Raw genomic sequence first — 14290 nt, 5'->3', positions numbered from 1 at the left:
TTTTTTTTAACAGAACAGAGAGCTGATGTTTAACAAGCAGAGTTGGGGCTAGCTATCGCTCAGCAGTACAGTGTTTGCCCAGTTTGACTGAAGACTTGGGCTCAAACCTCAGTGTAATAAAATAAAATGAAAATACAGAAAGCTTAAAACCAGGCAAGGGGACACATGCCTGAAACTCTAATACCTGGGGGAACTAAAGCTAGAGGATCATTTTGAGTTCAAGATCAGCCTAGGCTACAAGACCCTGTCCCCAAACAAAACAAAACAGAAGCCGGACAACTTGTTAAATATCACCACGGTTTTAAATTTCAGGTGCCTTAATTTATGGCTTTTATTTGCCTGGGTTTCTGTACTCTGGTCACCAAATGGGTCTATATCTTTTGAGTGACAACTAGGAAAGTTTTCTTTGGGCCCAGAATTGATTTGTCAACACAAAGTCATGTTACAGAACCGTATGTACCACGTCATGATACATCTTACATGTGTTCAGCAAAATGGCTGTGGGTACCTGTGTGAATGGAAAACTCCCCCGTGGAAAGGAAGCCTTGACTTGGACTGACTCATTTGCACAGAAGTCTCCTAATGGTGGCATTAGGCACCCTTTTTGATGTGGCTTCCCTCTCAGGCTTATCTTGTCAAACTGTCAAAGAGAAATAAAGCGCCTTCCATTTGACTCAGTCCCTACTCACCTGTGCTGTAACACCATGGAAGATAGAGAAATGTCAAAGCACACCGAGGGGGGAGGGGCGAGCTTGCTCACCGAGCTCTGTTAAGATGGCCGGGAACCTGACAAATCGGCTACTTGGGAGATGGACATTATTGATGAGCTGGGTAGTCTCTGTCAAACTGACCAACAGGCACAGAGCATTGCCAGGAAGGAAATACAGGATTATAAATTCATCACAAGGCTCTCAGGCATGTGTACCAATGTCTCTTGCCCCAGAGCTGTCCCCCTCCCCAACCCCCCATGCTCCTTCCTTCTTGCTGGACCTTTTCCCATTCAAGCAGCCCCCACTTCTGCTTTATCTTGTTATGCGTGTACATGCATATATACATCTGGGCTCTGCGAATAAGAAAGAACATACGATAAGTGTCTTTCCAAGTCGGGCTTATTTTACTTAACATCATCTCCAGTTCCATCCATTTTCCTGCCAATAATGTAGTTTCAATCTTTACAGCTGAGTAAAATGTTGTAAATAGAAGAAGAAAAAGAAAAAGAAAAAGAAAAACCAAAACCACCAGGAAAGGAGAAACTCATTTAGAAAAATGAAAGGCCACTTACTGGTGCGTTTTGGTTTTGGGTTTTTTGTTTGTTTTTGTTTGTTTTGTTTTCCTAGCTGTTCACTGAGAGTCCTGGCCTTGTTCTTTCTTGGCCCTCGCACCATCAGGGAACCTTTCTCAAGCTCCGAGCTTCCCTTTCTCTCAGGAGCTGGTACCATGAGGACCCAAGTGTGTCGCCATGTTCTCTTGCCTTAGCGCCCAGCACAGTGCCAACCCCAAGACGGCCCTGGGGAGCCTCTTGTGAATGAACCAGGACACCCTGACATCTAGAAGGCAGCCTGAGGAGCCATATGGAATCAAGCCCATTTCCTCCTGGCATACACATCCTTGCTTTAAGAAAGTAAGATGTTTCCGTGTGGAAACAGGCGGTAGGGTAGACCCCAAGGAGATGTTTTCCAGATACTTCTAAAAGGAAAGGTGATCTCAGCAGGAAGCTTTGCAGCACGGTAGGAGGAGCCTCGCCATCGCCATCGCTTTCACGGTAGGAGGAGCCTCGCCATCGCCATCGCCAACGCTTTCGTTAGGTTGAGGGTGCTTCTAGTTCCTTCACTCGAATAGCATGCATAAAGCTCCACCCAGGTGCCCACAGGTTCAAGGATGAGTTCTGGGAGGAAGCAGGCTACAGGGAACAGTGGATAGGGCTCTCATCGGCTGGGTGTGAATGTAGCTGTCTGTGTGCACTTACTTGTGTGTGTGCATAAAACCGAACGACTCCAACATGGAGGTCTCAGAGCCCCTCTCCCACTAAGATGCATTTTTGTTCCTCACCCATATTCTGCAGAGATTAAGAAATGAGACTGGGGTTGCTTCAGTGGTAGAACACTTCCCAAGCTTTAGCGAAGCGCTGTGTTCAGTTCCCCATACTCCCAACAATTAGATTACATTTTAAAAATAATTTTTAAAAAAATTCGAAGAGAAAAACAGGACTAGATATTTAGCTTGATGGTGAAGTACTTATCTAGCACGTGCAAGGCCCTCGTTTCAATTTCTGGTAAACACAAAACATTCTCTCTCTCTCTCTCTCTTTCTCTCTCTCTCTCTCTCTCTCTCACACACACACACACACACACACACACACACACAGGGGGGTGGGGAGACAGAACAGAGAAAGAGCATACATCAGGTATGTATGCATTCTCCTCCTAACACCACTTGATAAGGGATAAATGAACTTGCTGCCTGAACCCTAGAACCAGGAGGTCTCCCACCATGCTCAGGAGTGCTCAGCAGAAGTGGGGTAGAGAGAGCTCAACCCTTAATCTCCTGCTATAAGGCGACACTGTAGCACCTTGGAGCAATGTTGAGCTCGTGCTAGCCCTTCTCTGGGCTTGGCTGGCCCTAGCCCAGAGAAGAAACAGAAGAGTGGGGCTGACCGTTCACAGCTGCTTCTCCACATTTACTAATGAAGTCCATCACTCCTCCTCCAGGATTAGAATGTTCACATTGAAGAAGTCCTATGAAGAAGATGTTGATTTGCACATTGTCTCCTTACAGCTATGAGCCTCTAGAGGGAAAGCCTGTGCGATTTACTGGTCTTTGTTAAGGTCTTTTTTTTTTTTTTTAAAGATTTATTTATTTTATGTATATGAGTAGTACACTGTAGCTGTCTTCAGACACACCAGAATAGGGCATCTAATTTCATTATGGGTGGTTGTGAGCCACCATGTGGTTGCTGGGATTTGAACTCAGGACCTCTGAAAGAGCAGTCAGTGCTCTTAACCGCTGAGCCATCTCTCCAGCCCCCTTTGTCAAGGTCTTACACACAACACATTCATTTTGCTGAATGATGGGCCTGCAGTTCAGAGAGGTACAAAGTTCCTTCCCCATCCACTTACAGTGGGAAACCAATGGCCCCCAAACCACACCTGACTCAGACTAATCAGACACATCTGGACTAATCAAACAGCACCTTAAAAGCTTGGAAAGCTAGAGTCGGCAAGATAAGCCAGTGGGCAAAGGTGCTTACTGCCAATCCTGGTAACTTGAGTCTGATTCCTGCATCCCACATGATAGAGAGAACTGACTGGCCCAAGTTCTCTTCTCCTCTCATCTCCACTCCAGACATGAAACACACACACACACACACACACACACACACGCACTCATATACAAATAAAATGTTTAAGTTTTTTTGTTGTTGAAAGTCTCTAAATAGACATTTATCACTCCAAAAGGCTTCACATGTAAGAGTTGCATTTCTGTCTCCTGAAAACTTGGAAGACTTGTCGTGGAAGACTGAGGCAAAGGTGGCTCAGTTCTTCACACCTCTGCCTGTCCACATATTTTACAGTTATCTCTCCACAGTTCTACCCATAAGGACCAGAGTCTGACTCCACCTTATGTCTCTGAACTTGCCTTGTGACTTGCCACTGAGTGGTGGTGTGAGTTCTGGGCTCTCTTTCTGGGAATCCTACCAAGATCCTAGGCAAGCAAGCTTGGGCTAGCCTGCTGGATGATGGATGGTTAAACTATTGGGCAGGTTTAGGTTTGGCATACAAATTTAGCTAAACCAAGCAAAGTACTCTTAGTCATCACAGTCAAGGCTAAAGAGAAAGAAGAGTTCAACCTAGCTCAGCAAAGTCAACCTGAAGCTGACATACCAGTGACCAAGTATGTGTAAGAGCATCCAGCTAAGATTGGAATAACTATCCACCATATCCATAGGTTCTAAATAATAATAGTTATTTTAAGCTACAGAGTTTCAGAGTCATTTGTTACACAACCATAGCCAACTGGTATACCTGGCCATATCAAGCAACACTAAGCTAGGTCATAACTTGAGATGAGGCATGAATTTTGCAACTTCCCACTATTCTTGCATCCTATATTGTCTCTCAGACACAGTAGCTGAGAGGCAGCTGTCACTAAATATCATTGAATTTTGTTTGTCATCATTGGATTAATAGTAAACGTAAATGGCCTAATAAGCATGTTATCAAGACTTGAATGTCAACAGTGATGGAGAGAACTGTATAAGTTAAGAAAATGGGAAAGTGAAGAGGAAGCAATCTTCTAAGAGTGACCCTCTACCCCCAATTCCCCTTTAGGTAATTTAGATTTAGCTCGTTTTAATCCTTGTTGGCCACAATTTTCTCTGTAAATTGGGGTTAAATATACATGTGTTGAAGACGCCTTTAAGAACCAAGTTAGGTTTGGCAAAAATGGCATAGTGGTTTAGTGCATAAATTCAGAAGCTAGAGCACTAGTCTTTAAGTCCTAGCTCTGTCATTTGCCAGCTAAATCTTCTGTGTCACACCTACCCTACCACACAGATGGTCATCGTAATTGCTCCCCAGCCCTTCCTTTCCTCTGTCAGAATTCTCTCTAAACCCGGCTTCTCTTCAGGAAGTCACTGTCAAGCTCTAACTTTAACAAGAATCTTATCGGAGCTGGTCGTGGAGACACACACTTTTAATCCCAGCTTTCAGGAGGCAGAGGCAGACTCTGTGAGTGAGGCCAGCCTGATCTACATATGAAGTTCACAGCCAGCCAAGGCTACATAGTGAGACTCTGTCTCAAAGAACAAACAAAAACAACAACAACAACAAGAAAAAAACAAGATTTTTTTTTTTTAGAAATAGGTTAAGAACTCATTGGAACCAAAACAAAGTCAAGTTTTTTTTGTTTGTTTTTTAATATGAAATAACTTAAGAAAATTATAAACATTTATTCTTCTGGTTAAAGTATACACATCTTATGACAGGGCCTCTAAAATACAGAAACAGAACATATAGCTTATAGTGTCCTTTCAATGCAATAAAATATACAACAGCAAAATAAATATCACCATGGGGAAACATGTGAAAATATTTTTAAAAAATAATGCTAAGGAAAGAAATATATATACAATACAGTAAGTTATGGTAATGTTATACATATATGCATATATGTAATATATATTTAAATATAAGAATATAACAATATAAATAGCTATCATGAAAAGTTTATAAGATAATAAAACTGTATATGATTTAAAATTTGGAAAATATAGATATTGTCTTGAAATGTGTTTTCAGGACAGAGTTAAAATGTATTGTAATATATTATTTTACTGACATTTATCAATACATTTAATTTTAAAATTTGGGAGAACATCACAGTAGGATATTACTAGTGTGCACAGCTTCCAGCATTTCTCTATGACAGGGCCATCTACACCCATGGTTCTCAACTTTCCTAATGCTGTGACCCTTTAATACAGTTCCTCATTTAGTGAGAGACATAAGGACAGACTATGGGAAATGTTTTCTCTTAAAGCTTCCATTTACTTTCCCTCACTTCCATTCCCATGTCCACACTCATCTCTCCTTCTGGTTAAAAGCCAAAATAAACAGATTCTGTCCCGGCTTGCCTTTCCGTGGAAGGCGGGACAAAGGGGAGCCTTCCTGGACATGCTTTTGTCATCGATGGCAGAGAGGTCTAGGTCTGGCAGAGCCATGCCCTTCCAGCAGGGTAGACCGCAGGTTGCCCGTCCCCACCACTTGGCTCTCTTCTCTGCTCCTAGGCAATGTGCTGGCCTTCGTTCCTGCCCTTAGGTGGCTTCTCTCCTTTGGCTGCTACAGAAACCTTTTTTGTTGTATTGCAGGTACCAGGACTCGACCATTCTTTTCTCCCCCGACTCTCCTTCCCTTTGTCTTAGGGACAGCACCAGCAACAGTGGCTGCAGGCTTTGGTGTGCCCTGCTCTGAGGAATCCGCCATTCTCCCACCTTGGGTTGAGGTGCTGAACTCTCTTCAGCCTGGTGTTAGAGTGCTTCAAAGAGCAATACAAGACACTGGCCAGAGCCTTGGACACCACGTGACACCAAGCTGCCCACGCAGGCTGCCCCATGGTAGGAAATGGGCAGGAGATCCTAAATGAACTGGAGCCAGCCCTGAGGACCACCCTGCAGCCTCTGGGTGAGCCGAGCATCTGCTCCCCAGATGCCAGTGCACAGGTGCTGGACGCCAGCGCACAGGAACAGGAACCTGGAGTCAGTGCGCGGCTGAATTGTCTGCCGCAGGAACTAAAGGGCTTGAGCACTGAGAAAGACCTATAGCTCCGCAGGCTTGTCAGCCAGCCAACGGAACTTTACTACCAGGCCAGTAAAGAAGCAGCTTTGACAAACCAAGAAGTCTGGGGAAAGGCACAGGGCACCCTCACCTGAAGCCAGTGGTACATACACTTCAGCCCAGATGCCCACGGGGACCATAGACCCCTCCCAGGACAGGATGAATTACAGCAGGCCTGACCTTTGATTGCATCACATGGACTGTCCTACCATTTGGTGAGCATTTCCTGGCTGCCTCTTCTGCTCATTTCCATTTCCTCAAGGCCATCGCCTCCTTGTGGACTGAAGGAAGTTTGGTGGTCCCTGTGTTCTGAAAAGGCTTGTGCACTTTGCTTTTGGTTTCCTTTCGTTTTTGTCTTGATGGTGTCATTGAGGTGGGAAGACACAGCAGTCCCTTGGGTTTGGGTTCTAGAGTGAGTAAAGAAAGCAAGCTGAAAAAAAATAAAATAAAAAAGATAAAAAGTAGTAGTCTAAGAGCAACCGTTTTAGAGTTATCTTTACCTTTCATCCATCGGGCACTGTAGCCATAACCAAAAGGAGCTACCCCGTCAGGTTAATTCTTCACTTAGGCCTTTTTCTTCCTTACTGTTTGAGACCAGTCATCAGGACTGCCAGTCACCACTGTGTAGGCTGCTCACTGAACAAGACTCTAGGCAGAAAAGACAATGCGGACTGAAACCATGCCTGTGCTGAGCCTGCCAAGCTCTGGGCGCCTTCACGGGCCAAGGTACTCAGAGTGGGGTGACATTTTCTAATTCTCACGAAGGTGTCCTGCGGGCCAGCAAAGCTCACTACAGGCCTGATGTTTTTGGTTGTTTTGAGGTGTTTTTTTTTTCTTATTATTATTCCTTTCACCACAGTGAGAACATAGCTGAAACAGGCCACCTCCTGCATTTCCTTCCCTCAAGCCTTCCTCAGAGCCTCTAACACACTTGCTCTGCTCTGTGTGTGAGTGTCTCATATGCTTCTACTAAAGGCAAAAAGAAGAGACGGGCTCAAGCCGAGTGTAGCGGCCTTCCTCCCCCTACAGCCCAGAACTGTACCTGAGCCACAGCTGCAGAGTCAAAACCACAAGTGGGTTCTGCCTTCTCCACAGCAGCAGGCGGTGGGCAGGCGTGGTGGGCCTCTAGAACACATCCCTGCTACGGCCTGGTCTATAACTCAGCCATCCCTCCACAGTCCACAGGAGGGACCTTGAAAGCATGCAAGTGTGGATGCCATTTCTACATCAAGCCTGGAGCTGGGGATGGGGATCTCTTCCTTAACCCTAAGAATGAGCACCTGAAGCTATAGGTGCCTTTCCCTGAATCCCACCACAGGGTGCTCCTTCTATTGGCTGGTCGGAAGGTAGACTGAGGCCCAGAACTTGATGGAGAGCAACTGCCAGCCTAGGAGTTCCAGACTCTCCTCGGCAAGGAAATGCAGGTTGGCATGCCTCCTATTCTATCCCCTTACGGTCCCATCTGAGCCCTGGAACTAAGGTAGCCTAGGAGGTTTACAGGAGCAAAGCATACAAATGCATTTATTGTGAGTTATGTGGCCCTAGAGTCCCCCTCAGCATATGACGTTGGCGTTAGCAGTTAGTGTTAGTCATGGATCCACTGAAGTGGGTTAAGAAACAACAGAAATAGTGAGCTGTAAAGAAATGGCTAGATTCTGTGAGAAGGAAAATAACAGCAATAAAACAAAACCCACTCAGTCTTAAAGTCTGTCAGCGCTCCCCAGTCCTAGCTTCTCGCTGCTAGATTGGGTCTTTGCGTCTTCCATGCGGGAACTTTCCCCCTGCTTTTAGAAACAGCATCCAGGGACGAGCTGTCCTCATGCCTCTGCTGTTTTCCAAGAAACCTTTTGCTCAAGCAGTCAACCTACCGAGAGTGGCAGATTTTGGGAGGCATGCATTTGACTCTAGAGTCCAGGTGGCCTTCTTCATCTTGTTGTCATAGTGACCAGCAATGGTACACTGATGGGCACTGGGCACAGCACCAAGCCCTTCTCATCCAACATTTAATTCTCACTGCCTCTTTCTGAGGTTTCTGGATTTGGGTTCCTGTTATTACTATTATTATTCTGCTTCTCCTCCTCCTCCTCTTTTTCTTTCTTTGTTTCTTTTTTTTAATAGAGTCTCACTATGTAGTCATGACTGACCTGGAACTTACTACATAAACCAGGCTGGTCTTGAACTCACAGAGCTCCACCTGCCTTTGACTCCCAAGTAATTGGATTAAAGACATGTGCCAGCATGCCTGATGTTTCTCTTATCGTCTCCATTGCATTGCTGGAGACTCTGAGTCATGAATATCACACAAAGCTTTCTCAGGATCCCTGGCTCGCTCACTCCACCAGCCCATCAGAATGAGCTTTCTCCCCTTTCTGGTGACCATCACTGTGTTGTACCATACTGCAGGGGAGAGGGCCTCAGGGAATCCAGTTCAAAGATTTACACTTTGAAAGAGCATATTGTAGGGGAAGGGAAGGTCAGGCAGCGTAGACTATGGTCTGGCAGTCTGCCTGGTACAATGGACTTCGCAGAGCAAGGCTTCATGCCATTGCTCTCAGTCAGAAAATAGCCAGGCATTTCATTGGGAGCAAGAGTTTCCTTCCCAGAAGAAAGTTATCAATTACATTCCTCACAAAACAGATGATCTCCCAGTCTCACACTGGGACAATTTTTCTTTTCAATGCTATTGCAGTAACTATCAGATTTGATTAATGAGTTATTCAGCTATTGGTATTTCATTATTTAATCTTAACACATAACATGATGTCATAATCACTCAAGGCAAAGAAAGTAGGGATTGTAACCTGCCTGTAGCCAAAGCAACAATCTTCTAAAAAGATGTGTGTCCGACCCTCCCCCCACCCATCCTAACCCCTTTGGCTCTCAGACTATGGTAGCAATGGACCACTGAGGAACTGGAATTCAGCACACATTGAGTCCTGTGTTGGGGATAGAAAAGACTGGGACTCTGGTGCTAGTCAGAGCGAGACCTTGTCTCTTAGAAAGGGAGTTCACACACCCTAGCAACCTTGCAGGAGCTGAGACAATGATGTATCAACTACAGACAAGATGGCATCTTGACCATTCAAGGCTTCAGCATTCATTCTGTCCCTGATGGTCTGGGTGTGGGAGGGTGTTTCCAGGTTCTTAGCCTCTTATTCAAGAATGAGCTAAAGGCACCAAGGCCAGACAGTGGTGATTCACGCTTTTAATCCCAGCACTTGGGAGTCAGAGGCAGGTGGATCTCTGTGAGTCCAAGGCCTGTTTGGTCTACAGATGGAATTCTAAGACAGCCAAGGCTACACAGAGAAACCTTGCCTCAGAAAACAAACAAAAATCCAACAAAACAAAAACAAAACATGCAAAGGCACCCAAAGATTGCAAAGCAGCAGAGAAAGCTTATTCAAATCAAAGTTATAGTAGAGATTAGAAAAAAAAGAGCCAGGCAGTGGTGGTGCATGCCTTTAATCCCAGCACTTGGGAGGCAGAGGCAGGCAGATTTCTGAGTTTGAGGCCAGCCTGGTCTACAGAGTGAGTTTCAGGACAGCCAGGGATACACAGAGAAACCCTGTCTCAAAAAACCAAAAAAAAAAAAAAAAAAAAGGAAAGAAAGAATACACTATCCAGATTGACAGTAAGTGGGAATACTCAAGGGCTCCAGGTTTGGGAGGGAAGGAGGAGTTTGGTTACTGGAAGTTTAGGTGGTTCTCTGTGCTGATGGATGGGTTAAGTTATATAATCATTTCTCCACCGTGAATGTCCTTTCCCATACATATCCAATTTTAATTATATGCATGCCCAGTTATTTATAGACATAAGATGGTAAATTGGGAATTCTTCCTAGAAGTCCCCTTTGAGGACACAGTATGTTTTATTGTGCATGGACCACAAACCAGTTCAGGCTAGATCGACCTTTCTACTTGTCTTAGTGACTTCTCTATTGCTGTGAAGAAACACCCTGACAAAGACAACTTATAAAAGAAACCATTTAGCTTGGGCTCATTTCCAGAGAGGAGTAGAGTTGGTGACCATCATGGTGCAGAATATGGCAGTGGGCAGATAGGCATGATAGTTCTGGAACAATAGCTGAGAGCTTACATATTGAGACAATGCCAGCAGCAATGAGACAGAGAGAGAGAGAAAAAGAGAGAGAGAGAGAGAGAGAGAGAGAGAGAGAGAGAGAGAGAGAGAGAGAGAACACTAACTGGGATGGTATGGGTTTTTTAAACTTCAAAGCCCACCTCCAGTGACATGCCTCCTCCAGCAAGGCCACACACCTCCTACTCCCACACCAACAGTTTCACCATCATCCTATGAGACTATGGGGACCATAGTCATTCTAACCACCACACTAGTATCCAGGTATAAGCTGAGGAGAGTGAATAGAACCTGTCCACATTTGATGGTTGTTAAGGGAAGGAGAAAGTCATTCCATTGTTCAGAGAAAGGTATGCATGCAGCTCCGTGCAGGCGAAGGGCCTAGGTTGCTAGGTACATTGTTCAGAGAGAGGTATACATGCCTAGGAAACCCAGATGAGAGTCTTAGGTTGCCAAGTACACTTTTATAAGAGGGTATATGTAGAGCCCAAACCAAGTAGAGTCCCAAGTTGACAAAACTACTCCCTATGCTTTCTTGTCTCGACAGCTCTCAGTATCTATTTAAACCTCAACCTCAGGTCAGACCCTTAGAGGGTCATGGAGCATAGTCATTTGTCCCTCTTACCAATGTGTCCACATTGAAGCCTTCTTTCTCTACTTTTCCCTATTGCTTGTCTTTTTACTTGGCCTACGAAGAATGGTGGCTGAGCCTAGCTTGTTAGAGGCTCTAACCTTAATTCTAGCAAGAGGATCACCTGAATGCTTGGCTTGCAACAGACAATGTTTATCTAGTGAATGAATGAACTTTCCTGTTAGAGAAGTGAGTAAGCTTGTTCAATACTGTTCAAATAGTCTGCAGTCCAGCACAGGTCTGTTTTGCTAAAATCCCTCCCCCTGAACAGATATAAACAATATCTACTGTCCCATCAACAAACCAAGACAGTTACACCACAGTTACACCAAAGTTCTTTCCTCCCCTCCCCCAACCAGGAAATAAGTTTATTGGGCTTTTCTTTTCTTTCCTTTTCTTTTTTTTTATTTTGGTTTTTTGATTCAGGGTTTCTCTGTGTAGCCCTGGCTGTCCTAGAACTCACTCTGTAGACCAGGCTGGCCTCGAAACCAGAAATCCACCTGCCTCTGCCTCCCAAGTGCTGGGGTTAAAAGCATGTGCCACCACTGCCCAGCCTTTATTGGGGATTCTTAGGGAGCAATTGATGAGGGGTATGGGTGACCCTAAAGTAGCCAGCCATACTGGAGGCTCTGTACCACCAGGGATGGTGGCTATGTGAATGGAGCCCTCCATTCTTCCCCACAGAAGACCAACTGCAATTTCGGTAGAATTGCTTACAAGTGGATGATAGGGAGGGATGACTGGATCCTCATATGAGAGTCCCAGGACAGACAGGGGAACGCACGTGCGCGCACACACACACACACACACACACACACACACACACACACACACACACACTCCATGCTTCTGTCCAAGAGGAGCTCCACAGTCAATAAGCTCAGCTGTGACAATTTGGTGAGCAGGTCTAGCTAGACTCCTGAGAATGGCAGCAGTTTGGCAGTCAGAGGATATAGTCCTGTGCCACAGTCTGCAAGTGAGGAATATGGTGGTGTGTGTGTGTAGAATCCAGTGCATTTCAAATGATTAGTAGCAACAAGATGGCATCTATTGAATCTATTTTTCTCATCCTTTTTTGTTTTCAGTTTTGAATTTTCCTATTAATTCTAATTTTTAAGTTTTCTTTTCCTTTTGCAAGTCAGTTGTCTGAAGCCATAAAAGGACAAGCTAATAACCAGCAGGTGATCTTCCTGAGATGGTCTGCTTTGGATTAAAATAAACCCATGACAGATTTGCTCTTATAGCTAAGGCCCAAGAGAATACATTTTAGGAAAGATTCCTGCTATTAATATGCACTTCCTTTTAATATATATATCACTAGGTATTAGCCCACCACCTTTGAGCAGATCTCTGCAGATAAACGAAGATGTACTGTCTCATAATGATTCTATATAGGCAAACAAATGACTTAAGTCTTAATGGTGATCCTATAAGTATTCCTAAAATTATACCAGCGATTATTAAACCCTTTTATAGTAGGACTGCTACTGGCTCCTTTCTGATAGTCAAAACTGCAATGAGAACTCTGCCAGTCTCCCAGGTGTCACTAGTCAATTGCTCTTAGATAGTAACCAGACTTTCTCCTACTCAGAGCACATTCTAAGAGGTTGTAAAACAATTAACCAAAGATCATAAAAAGGGAACTAATGACCATAGGTGCTAGGACAGAAGACAAAATCTTGACTGGGTTTATTGGTACAAAATTTCACTAATAACTTAGTTATGGTTTTCAACTTTCAATGAACCTGTGGAGCTGTGACAGGTGACAGGACACATAATTATTTCCATTAGATATGCATGTAAATATTCTCTGTTGTAAACTTCTATTTCAATATACTTTTTTTGTATGAACTTGTGATGAACTTTTTAACATGTGATCATGTATTCTGAAAGATGTATAAGTTCTGAGGACAGAGAGATGAGAAAAGAGAAGAAATTTTTCCCATTCCCCACTCAAGATCTTTCCACTTTTCCCTTTAGATAGCTTTCACAGGAAACTTTTACAACTTAGTAATAGACACTATAATTACTTCTCAAAGTGTCCCTTTTTCTTCCTGTGACTTCTGACTAACAGGCTAAAAATTAGAGCCTCGAAGTTCCTGCCGATTTAGAACAAAGGCCACATTACTTAATCCCTACTTCCCATCCCCCCCCTCACTCCCTCACCCCCCTTCACCCCCTGACCCCCACCCCCACTGTTAGGCTACAGGTGTCAAACGCCTAAGCCAGCAGCTTCTCACCCTCAGAAAGATCAGGCTTTTAGGACATTTTAGAAGTTATCATCAGCATTTCAGTACATTTAGAGAGCTAGAACATTCAGAGACCCCCAGACTTTAAAGCCATGCCAGAGTCCTTCTGTGTGCCCCGCCCCACTACTACCCTCTCAAGGCCTGGAGGCTCCTGGAGGCAGTCAGTGTGGTTTTCAACAGCATCCACCTGCCATGATTGTAAATTTAAAAAGAAGAATGGTCCTTCTCCATCACAGTTTGACCAGATGGTCACAGAACCCCTGGGAAACATAAACGGCTATCCTGTGATTAGGTGTAATCTTTTTCTTTCTTTTGTGATTATGACCTAATAACTTCTCTTTCCTCCCTTTCCTCTCTCCAAACCCTTCCATGTGCCCTTCCCTCCTATCCTTCGATGTTATGCTATCTTTTTTTCATGAACTGTTATTGCATGCATACAAATATATTCCTAAATATGCCCTGCTCGCTGTCTAATAATGCTTGTATGGAGGTCTAAGTTTCCTCACCTTGTCAGGCTATTCACAAGCTCTCCTTGCCCCACCCCAACTTGAAAACAACCAAGGAGAATCAAAGATGCTAGCATCAAAGCAGAGACAATCCGAAACCCTGTGTTGTGGCAGGATGGGGGTTTTCTTTGCCCCAGGTCCCCTCCTTCCCTTCCTCCCTAGCCCTCCTCCCATCCCTTCCTGGGAGGAAATCTGGCAAGATGGAGTCAGGTATTCTAAGCCTAGCAGCGACAGTTTGACCCTGAGAAATCAATGAAACGTAGGTGAGTTTGAAGGGGAGGGCTTGAAGTCTCCTCTGAGGACCAAAGGAATCTGATGGATTTCTTTCCACCTGGAGCTTCATCCCATTGGAAGGGCAGAGAGAGTGAAAGCAGGTACTAGGTTCCTGTCCCCACTGGAAGGTAGGGAACAAGAAAAATAAAAGAGCAATAAACAAACAAACAAACAAACAAACAAACTTAGAGGTCATTTGACAAG

General features: G+C 44.5%; 1 pseudogene; it reads left to right on the top strand.

The window, feature by feature from the left end:
* LOC116104550 overlaps positions 1–6511 on the top strand; it is a 19966-nt pseudogene extending 13455 nt beyond the window's left edge.
* The last annotated feature ends 7779 nt before the right edge of the window (positions 6512–14290 follow it).

Source organism: Mastomys coucha, unplaced genomic scaffold (assembly GCF_008632895.1).
Source record: "Mastomys coucha isolate ucsf_1 unplaced genomic scaffold, UCSF_Mcou_1 pScaffold22, whole genome shotgun sequence".
NCBI lineage: Eukaryota > Metazoa > Chordata > Mammalia > Rodentia > Muridae > Mastomys > Mastomys coucha.
Note: the sequence above shows the minus strand (reverse complement) of the source record. Positions and strands in the feature narration are given on the sequence as shown.